Consider the following 11,136-nt stretch of genomic DNA (forward strand, 5'->3'; position numbering starts at 1 on the left):
TAGTGTTGGAAACCGTTTCTGAGGTAGAGGGGATAAATTGAGACCAAACTGGATACTGTCAGGGAGAAAGACTCTGAAGAAACAGAGGGGACAGATTCCTCCCCAGAAAATGCATGACCTGACAAAGCTGCTCGAGTTTGAGGCAGTTTCGGGGGAGAGAAAAAGCCCCTACCTCCAAAAGCAGCTAGCAGAGGAACAGAGCTGCAGACAGATACCTGAAGCTCTGCATCTGGGGGGGAAGGAGCAAGCAAAATGAGAATAAGATCAGTGGGAGAAAATCTCTCTGAAAGAGCTATGGAAAAGCTCTGTTGCAAATGATCTTGTTTTTCACTGGCTAAGGCCAACACAAGCCCCGAGGAAAGTTGCTATCAGAAATGCCAGCCTCAATGCCGGCTAACGAGGCAGGTGTGTTTCTGATCCAGGGGCCAGTGTCTGATGAAGGAGAAACACCCGTTAAAGCCAGCTGAGGAGAATAGAAACCTCCCAATGTGCCATAGCTGAAAATGTAAAATGCTTGTTCAAATCTCCCATTGCAAAAGCAAAAAACTTTGTTCAAACCTCCCGGGCAAGAATTTGTAAGCAAGTCTAGTAAAAGAGAACCAGTTGACTCTCAGACCCAAAAAGAACTATGGGAAATGATATAAGGGACTGATATAAGGGACTGATATGGGACTGATATTATTATGGACTGATATAAGGGAAAATGCATTCTGGGAAAGGTAGTTTTTCTGCTAAAGATGGCGACATTGCCCTGAAACACTTTTGTCAGCTCAAAAATACGTTCATGGTAAACTTAAAATACAGCCTTTAAAAAGAATAAGGAGGAAAATCATCTAAGAGTTTAAGTGTCAGTTCCAATGAAAAATTGAAAGGATACGGAACTAGGTGCTTCGTGGTTTGGGGCTCTGTTGGTAAAATGCCTTATTTACCCTAATAGCTGTGCAACGTTTTTACGGTAGTTGGATGACAAAAAGCTACCTTTAAGAGCAAACAAGTCACCTTAAAATCCTTAAAGCAAGGGAAAGCAGTTTATACACTGAACGTTGTCTTAGATATGAAGAAACTTATGTTGAAATTAAAAAAGTTCTTTGCCTTTTGAACAAACTGCCTGCAATGAGTAATTCCTTTGCAAATCTAATAAGGAGACAAGGAAACAGGCATTCAAAAAAGAAATGACTGCTTTATAGATGGGAAACAAACTTCAGAAAATCTAGCTGTCTTACAAAAGAGTTGCTTTTCTTTATAAGAAATCAATGCTAAATATCACCGCTGCTAATAACATCAGGAGTTAAAGCTAATGAAGTGAAAATACTAAATCCTGAAACTCAAGTGAAATGGAAGGGTCCCAATCCTGTGTTAATATGGGGTCGAGGACATGTTTTTTCACAAGAGAATGAAGCTTGGTGGTTCCCAGAGCGTCTGGTAAGGAGCGTGGAACTAAGAAAAGTCAGCTCCAATGACGTTCCTCTAAAGGAACCAGAATGATAGTGGCTCGATTAGTGCTTCTGAGGTTTTGTCACTGGTTAATGCAAACAGTGAGGAAATAAGAGTTCAGAGCTGTGCCACTTTTGGCTTTACTAGCTTCTTTAGAAAAATACCTTATATCACCTAATAGCTGTGCAGTATTGGCGAAGAGCTTTACAGCAGCTAAATATGATAATTTCACCCTCAGCATAAAGTTTTTCAGTAGAACAAACCAAAAGTACTGCTGTGATAGAAACGTTTGTTTGAATTGAAGTTCTTAGGGGAAACTATTATGAATTTGGGTGAAGGGACAGTCTCTAGTTAAAAACCGTTTACCGCTGACAGTGCATCTCTGCCGGTCCAGAACGGCTGAGAGAACTGGCAACTTTGGAGTGTGGCTTAGTCCTGAGAATGTTACAATCCCCTAGCAACAAGTATCACAACTCTATAATGACAACACTCACTAAATCCCAGTGCTTTATAACAAAGCTAACTATAAACTGTAAACTTTAGAAATGATGTACGTACTTCCTGTCTAGTTAAGAGAATCTTTCTGATAGAGATGGTGATGATAATTAAGAGTAAGAAGTAGAGAGACGAATATAAGATATGTGAGTTTGTAAAATTCTGTCTTGTTAGATCTGTGTTAAGAAATCTTTAGGTGTTTGCTAAGTTAGATATATGCTAATGGTAGCCTATATAAGTTTGTAAAATAGATCAATAGAGTTCCTTTAAGAATATAAGCTTGTAAGAAGTATCTAAGGTAGTCTTAAGACATGTAGTAATAAGCTTGTAAGATGCTAGTTGTAAATGTAAGTTTAAATATATTTGCTAAAGTAGTTCTATAAAGTATAAATAAGTAGATGTTAATATGTTGTATGAGTTTATAAAAATGTGTAAATGTTGAATATGAGTCTAAATGCTTTGCAAGGCAAAAAAATGTTATATGTGAGTTTGTGAAAAAGTGTAAATGTTAAGTGTGAGTCTATTAATGTATATGGTGAAAACACCTGAGACACAGGAGATAGTGTCCTAGTAGACTGCAAAGTAGGCAGTCTAAATGATTTCAAAAGCTCCAGAAGCCGCTAAGAAGCTAAGAATGGCGGACGCCAGAACCAGCACAAGGCATCCGCAGCTGAGATCCCTGGAATATCAACGCAGCACAGAAAAACCTGAGCTAACAGCAAAAACGGTGCGGTTTAAAATCTTACTATAACTAAAAAGGTCTGTCTGTGAGAACAAAAGTTGCAGAGACGCTTGTTTGAACAAAAATTATTAACTGCAAAAAGTTTTGGTTAAAAAAGTCTCTTCATATTTGGAAGTAAAAGCCTGATACCAGAATTTATTTCTTATTTAAACTTTTTGAACTTAAAATGAGATAAAATTACAAAAACATTTTGGTTATGGATTTCTTCAAATTTGGAAGACTAGTACCAATATTTATCATTTGAATTTTGGTACTTAAATGAAATGAACAATAGAGATTTCATTGCAATGGGACAATTTTGAGCTTACTTATAGTAATGACCTAGGAACGGTTTTCTGGAATTGGGTTAAAAATGAAACTGTTTAAATGAAGAAATGTATTTCTACTTAGAATCAAGATACAATTTTGTGTATGCGTATATGCTTTATTAACTGGAGATTTATGAATTGTTTTGTGGAACTGTTTATGTAAAAATGGAATTACTTATGGAACTGGTTTTGTGTTACAAATGGAACTGTTCAAACAGATAAGTTTGGGTTCCTCTAACTAGGTTTGAGACTTTGTTTAAAAAATTATAAAGAAAAGGAGGAGTTATAAGATTGAATTATGTTCGCAGAAACCTATTGATATTAATGCACCCTGGTTTTGTGGAGTTAAGAAAATGTTTAAGTTTGATGTGGATACATCGAAGTTTTTCCTATGTTCTGTTAACAAGAAAATTCAAATGACTGAGTTAAAGTTGTAAGACGGAGAAAATTGTTAACTATATATAGCACCATATATGCTAATTCAAATGGTTCTGTTAAGAGTTTGCTTTGAGTTGTAAGATTGAGAGAATTGTGATTATGTATAGCAATAATTATGTTAACCTGTTAATGGTAATGATGAAGCTAAGGGATTCTTTAAGTTTGTAGTCGCCTTAAGAGTTTTGGTTTAGAAAGGGCTTGAGGCAGCTAAGACTGCTGTGGTCACCTTGGACCTAATTCAAAAGAGAAATGCCATCTATATCATCCTCTACTCCCATACTGGGAGGTGTAACAGCTATGGAGATTGCTGTAAGCCATTAATAGTTATTTTTTTTATATATTAAGAAGGGGGGACCTGTGGGAGCCCGTTCTGGGGTTCCTCATGGCTTTACCCAGCAGGTCCGAATAGAGGATGATCAGGACCACGGGCCTGAGTGCAGGTGTCTGAGATGGCCTGCACTTGGCTGTGCTGGGGGAGGAGGTCTTTTGCTCCACCCCTTGGCGTCTCTATAAAAACCCTGGACCAGAGACAGTCGGGGCCCGTTGGAATAGGTTCCAGGCCCTCTCGAGGCTATCCTTTATTTTCTATGTGTTTATCTCCGCAACATTCTCCGCTATAAATCCTTCTATCTAATATTTCCTGCTGATCGCACTCAAGAAAACTCTGGGAAGCTGTGGGGGTGGTGGGTAAACGCCCCACACTCTGACACTCTTTAAGTTTCTTGCTGGCTTATACCAGTCATGGGAAAATCTGCAACAATTTTCGTGCTTACACCAGAGATCTAAATCTGATCAGTGTGTGTTATTTGCCAGTACTTCTACTTAATAAGGGATTTTTGGAAACTAATCACAGAATTGAAAATAAATCTAGCTTTTCCTTAGCTGTGATACTTTTTTTTTTTTTTTTTTTTTTTTTTTTTTTTTTTTTTGGTTTTTTGAGACAGGGTTTCTCTGCGTAGCTTTGCGCCTTTCCTGGAGCTCACTTGGTAGCCCAGGCTGGCCTCGAACTCACAGAGATCCGCCTGGCTCTGCCTCCCGAGTGCTGGGATTAAAGGCGTGCGCCACCACCGCCCAGCCAAGCTGTGATACTTTTTACTGAGGCCAATGACTCATGAAACATTTTTTGTCAATATGAACATTTATATTTGGTTCAGGAACAAAATATTTTAGAGTGGTTTGTTGGTAACTTATGTTAAAGCAAAGTTTGAAAAAACAATTGAGGATAAGCACTATCTTTGGAACAATTTGTGAAAATATGATATAAAAATCCTTGTTTCCTGTTGTTTTAAAATACTATTATACAGAGGTATGTTGACACTAAGTACATTGAAAAAAACAACATGGTGTCTTTGGTATAATAAATGTTTGCTCTTCAGGCATCTGTAATTTAATTTTCTTTCAAAGTAAATTTTGCCTTTAATACAACTAAGTTAAAACTCTTAGTTGCTAACATATTGTATATTAACAAAACAATATGTTTTTTGGATGAAAATTTTCTTTATTGGAATGTGGTTGTAGTCATTCTTGTTCAGTTCTTGAAGGCTTTAAAAAATTTTAAACAGGGTGCAACTTAAAATTTCCTTTGCACCAAGATGCATGCAAAACATTGATGCAGTGTATCACAAAATGAAAGTTTGCATTTAATGAGGAGGTGCTTTACACTGTACTTTTTGGTATTTTGGGGGGGTTACATTAGATTTATTTTGAAGCTGTTCATTTTTGACAAATAAAATGTAACGGGTTTCACATGAGTAATTCTGAGCTACAAAGACTGAGTGTGGTCTTCAGATTGCTCTGTGTTACAAAGCATATTTATGATTTCTGGGATCTGCAGTAACTGATCAGCTGAATCTACACTCTTGGTATTCCTCCAACTGCCTTTTGACCATTCCATGCTGGGTAACAGGAGGAGCCTGAGGGTAACTGAAGATAATCAAATTGTTTACAGCACACAGCACGAGATTAGCAGAGCCTTTACTCTACTTCTCACACTGACAAATAGTAAGTAAATAGTCAATAATAATAATAAATGAAATCAGTGTTTTCAAACAAATATAATTCTTCTGCCACGGGATACTACCCACCATGTCCCATTTCTTCCCATGAACTCAGGCTGTAAAAAAAGAAAGCAGAAAAAGAGATAATCCCTTAAGACAGACTCAAACTCAGATGGGCTGTAGGAGTGAGGTAACTGCCAGACCTTCCCACCAGACAGTGCTCCCATTTGCTGCAATGTGCTTGATATAGTGTGCACCCCAGTAAACTTATCTGGGGGTCAGAGAACAGTACAGCCACTATATTAAACATAGGTTTAGGCAGTGGTAGCACATGCCTTTAATCCTAGCATTCCAGAAGCAGAGATCCATCTGGATCTCTGTGAGTTCAAAGCCACACTGGAAACAGACAGGCATGGTGACTCACGCCTTTAATTCCAGGAAGTGATAGCAGGAAGCAGAAAGGTACATAAGGCATAAGGACCAGGAACTAGAGCCTCTTTTAAGCTTTTAGCAGCAGTTCAGCTGAGATCCATTCAGATGAGATTCAGAGGCTTTCAGTCTGAGGAAACAAGATCAGCTGAGGAATTGGCAAGGTGAGGTTGGCTGTGGCCTGTTCTGTTTCTCCGATCTTTCAGCGTTCACCCCAATACCTGGCTCCAAGTTGTTTTTTTTTTTTTTTTTAATTAATAAGACCCTTTAAGATTCGTGCAACCCACAACTCCAGAGGTTAGCTAACAGGGAAAGACCCTAGAAGGGACACATGGATGACCCCATGAAGGAGAAGTGGATGAAGTCTACATGAGCAGACTGGGTGTGGGGAGGTAGCAGTGGGCGAGGAGTGGGGGAAGAGAACATAGGGAAATGGGAGGGTCAAGCTGGAACAGGGACAGAGTGGGAGGGCAGGGAGGAAGATACCATCATAGATGAGGACATCATGGGAATAGGAAGAGGCAGGGTGCTGGGGAGGGTCTCAGGAATTCACAAGGTTGACCCCACCTTGGTCTGCTGGCAGTGGTCCAGAGGGTGCCTGGACTGGTCTATTCTAGTGACCAGCCTAGCAAATAACCTAGCTGTCATCATAGAGCCTTTGTCCAGTGACAGATGGAGGCAGATACAGAGATCCACGGCCAGGCACCAGGCTGAGCTCCAGGAATCCAGTTGATAAGCGAGAGGAGGGATTCTGGAGGTGAGGGACGACGAGATTATGATGGGCAGACGTGCAGAGATGACTGGCCACACTACTGGAAGCCCATGAACTGTGGACTGATGGCTGTGGAGCCTCCATGGGACTGGACTAGGCCCTCTGGATACGGAAGACAGTTGTTTGGCTCAAACTGTTTGGGAGGCACCCAGGCAGGGGGATCGGGATCTGTCCCTGGTGCATGGGCAGGCTTCTGGAACCCAGTGCCTGTGGTGGGACACCTTGCACAGCCTTGGTGCAGTGGGAAGGGGCTTGGACCTGCCTAGGTTCAGTGTGCTGGGCTCTGCTGACTCCCCATGGGAGACGTCGATTTGGGGGATGTGGGGATGTGCGGTGGCTTGGGAAAGAGGGCTGGGGAGGGAGAGAGAGGAGGGGGGATCTGTGGATAGCATGTGGAGTGAGTAGAAAATTTCTTAATAAAGAAAAATGAAAGAAAAAAAAGATTCGTGCTGCACTGGAAAGTTATAAATACAACTAAAAGTTGGGGTTTGTCTAAGACCTCGGGAGCCAGCCCGCAAACCTATATGGCTTAGAGGGCAGAGAGAAGCGGCCAGAAAATGAAATGAAAAGGTATCTACCAGTAAACTTGCTTGACTTTTCATCTGTTGAGAAAGGGTCTATACTTGCAGCTGTGTTTTTAAAATCTAGAAGGGAAGTTAGTTTTTCCCCTGGCAAGGTGCGTTGGAGCAGACAGGATGAAGCCATGAATGTCATGGGGGTGAAGAAGGAAGGTTGATCCGCTGGCAATGCTTGGCTGTCAGACTAAGTCCAGGTAAGAGATTGCTCCGCATCAAAGTCCTCTCCCCTTCAGTCCCTACTTAAGAGCCTCAGGTCTTCACTTTAGGCGCTGCTCAAGCCAAATGACTGAAAGCGCAATTAACTTTTATAATTCCTTCAGCGTCTATAAAGTTCTTCTATTTTATTCTTTAGTTCAAAAAAAAAAAAATGCATCACCCATAGGCCAGCCAGATGGCTCAGCAGGTAAACTGCTTGCTATGCAAGACCGAATTAACTCTCAAGAGCCCACATGTGTTTGTTTCCATGAGAACTGTCCCTCACAGTCTCAGGCATTTGAACACTTGGTGGCACTATCTGGGCACGTTTCAGTGGTGCAGCCCAGCTAGAGGAAGTATGTCACTGGGGGTGGCCTCTGAGATTAAAAAGCCACGTGTCTGCTTCAAGCTGACAGCTCAAGAAGTTCCTGCTCCTGCGCCTGCCACCTGCTGCCCTGCTGTCCGTCCATCCTCATGGTGATGGACTCTAACCTTCTGGAAGCATAAGCCAAACCATCTTTCTTCTGTAAGCTACCTTGGTTATGGTGTTTTAACACCGCCGGAGAAAAGTGATCCACCAAGTAAAGGTGGGAGGAGAGAAAGGACTCCACAAAGTTGTCCTCTGACTGCCACACGCATGCCCACATGTGCACATCTTGCACACATACATCATAAATTTTAAATTTTGTTAAATGCGTCACCCTACCACACAAGGTAACATCTGCTAAGTGGCAAAGAGGAAACATGTTGATCAGGAAAATCTGTGAAGATGTGAGAGGGGGCATCCTTCCAGATGTTCTTCCTTTCTTGGAGATGTACAGGAGCCAATATAATCAGAAACTTCTGGTGGGGGCAGAAGGTGTATGCCAGAAATGGGGTTTTAAGCTGGTCCCTCAGCTGAATGTTAGTTTCCATTGAAGGTTACCTTTGGCATGAGTTCGACCACCTTAATATCCTTTTGAGATTAGAAAAGCAGGCTGCTGGAGCTGGAGAGATGGTGCAGTGGTTAAGAGCACTGATTGCTCTTCCAGAGGACCTGGGTTCGATTCTTAGCACCCACATGGCAGCTCATAACTGTGCAATTCCAGTTCCAGGTGATCCAACACCCTCACACAGAGATACATTCCGGCAAAACACCAATGCACATAATAATACTAATGAAAACAAATAAATTATTAAGAAAAAAGGAAAAGCAGGCTGCCTCATTTGTGTTTTGTTGGTTGGTTTGTTTGTTTGTTTGGCTTTTTCAGACAGAATCCGTAACTGTGACTGTAACCCAGGCTGGACTGTAATTCACTATGTTGTCCATACTGGCCTCAAACTCACAGTAGTCCTCCTGCCTCAGCTTTGCACATGCTAGAATCACAGACTTGAGCCACCAGTCCTGGTTTCTGTCTGATATCTTCATGGTCTAGGAGTCTACAGCAGCGCTTCTCCACTCGGGTGTTTACTTCTAGTTGGATCCCTGCACCTCTCGGGTCTAGAAATGTCAACTAGAGATCCCAGAAAAAGTGTCTGGTTGAAATCACTAACAATAAAGGCACCTCAGTTCTAGTTTGTGTTTTGTTCTTTTAGTGTGTATATTATCTATATTGCTCAGATAACCACCTTATAACCCAATACGCAAATTTGCACGTGTGTTCACAGTCACACATAGCTAGAGGCCACAGCATGTTCTGGCTCACTGTTTGGATAAGGATTTGGCAGTCATTCAGATTCAGGGAAGTGGTGACTAGTCACTGGATGTCACATGTCACAGCACATAGATTCATTCCATTTTTATATACATACCTCAAATGAGGTAGGCAAAATGGAAAAGTTATGCTCCTTCATTGTTAAATATTTGCTATCATTTGTTCACAGGTTGCTATTAAGCATATCTGTTCTGCTAAATAAAGAATCAGTTAAAATGTCATTATTCATAAGGAAAAATGTTAGCAGCCCTCAGGGACTCAACTGATATTCTAGCAGGTGAAATGTCAATGTAGTGGAAGATTCCCCAAAGACATTTTCCTAGGACTCAGCCCAAATCATTGTTTTTGTTGGATCAAAACATATCCATACTTAGGGCAGAGGAGATAGCTCAATGTAGAAAGAACTAGAGTTAGACCCCACACAGCACTCACACAGATGTCTGTCTACCATGGTGGCCCACCTGTAATCTCAGACTTGGGAGGTAGAGGCAGGGGGTCCCAGGAGCAAGCTGGCTGCCAAGACTAGCAGAATTGGTGTGCTCTGGGCTCAAGTGAGAGACCCTGCCTATTGAAATCCAAGATGGAAAGTGGTCAGGGAAGATGCCTGATGTCGAACTCTGGACTCCATATTCATTCATGCACACATGCACATAGACACTTGAACATTCATTCACATACACACCACACACACACACACACACACACACACATTTGAATTTATTAGTCTTGTGGGTTTGTTTGTAATTATCTTTAAAATAATTTCATTTTTATAGTTGAAAGAAACTATACACACAGTTTGGCTTTGTAAGTAAATGTGCAATGAAAACAATTTTACACTGGGAATATGCAAGAGTTTGTCTTTCTTCTTCTACACTTGGAAAACACTGTTATCTCCTTATACAGGGGTTTCCCCTTTACTATAGAGTAGTTAGTGACCAGCAGGGAATGAACTAAGGACAAATGGAGCGGATATACAAACATAAGCAGACCTGCCCAGCCTTTGGGAGCTAGAGTGACAAGTAATACTGTAATGTTATCTAGCACTTGGGAGGTGGAAGCTGGAGGATCAAGACTCCAAGGCTAGCCTCGGCTACATAGTAAATTCAAAGCCAACCCAGGCTATACACGAGCCCCTATTTAAAGTGATGTTTGAAGACAATGCATAAGAAGAGAATCAAGCTAGTTAACATATAAATTACTCATTTTATTTTTATAGGGAGATTAGAAATGTGCTTTTAAAGGAATTTTCCAATATAGAAGATATTGTCATTAACTGTAACCACCATTATGTGCAATAGCTCTCTCTGATGTATTCCTCCCTATAGCTGGAAGCTTCTGTGTCCCGCCCCGTCCTGCAACCACTTCCAAATAGTCACTCAGAGGCTTATATTAATTATAAATGCTTGGCTGGGTAGCTCAGGCTTATTACTAACTAGCTCTTACACTTAAATTAACCCATAATTCTTATCTATGTTTAGCCACATGGCTTGGCATCTTTTCTCAATACAGCGTTCTCATCTTGCTTCCTCTGTGTCTGGCTGGCGACTCCTGACTCTGCCCTTCCTCTTCCCAGCATTCTTAGTTTGGTCGTCCTGCCTATACTTATATTATCAGTTTTATCATTTTTGTGTTATCACTAAAAAAGTTGATTAATATGAGTGCTAAGATACAAGTTTTCAAGCAGCCAAACTTAATTTATCCAATAACCTTACAGGAACTGCCAAATGATAGATATCCCCAAGACTATGTAAGAGCTGAATGGACTCCTGTGCAAATGTTAGATTTGAGGAGATTCAAGGAAGTGATAGTCTCATGTGGCATGCATTCATCTTTTGTGAAGCAGATGTTAAACTCATGGTCAACTTGTAGTAGAATTATCCCTCAAGACTGGAGACTTGGTTATAGCAGTCTTGGAGCCTGGTCATCAATTAACAGTGGAGGGCCTGGTAGAAAGATGAGGCTAAGACTATTGAACAACAAAGTAGGACTAGAGGTATGAGAATCTCCCAAGACCAACTTCTTGGGGAGGGAAAGTAGGCTAAAGGCAGTCTCTA

This window comes from Peromyscus maniculatus, chromosome 2 (assembly GCF_049852395.1).
Source record: "Peromyscus maniculatus bairdii isolate BWxNUB_F1_BW_parent chromosome 2, HU_Pman_BW_mat_3.1, whole genome shotgun sequence".
Lineage (NCBI taxonomy): Eukaryota > Metazoa > Chordata > Mammalia > Rodentia > Cricetidae > Peromyscus > Peromyscus maniculatus.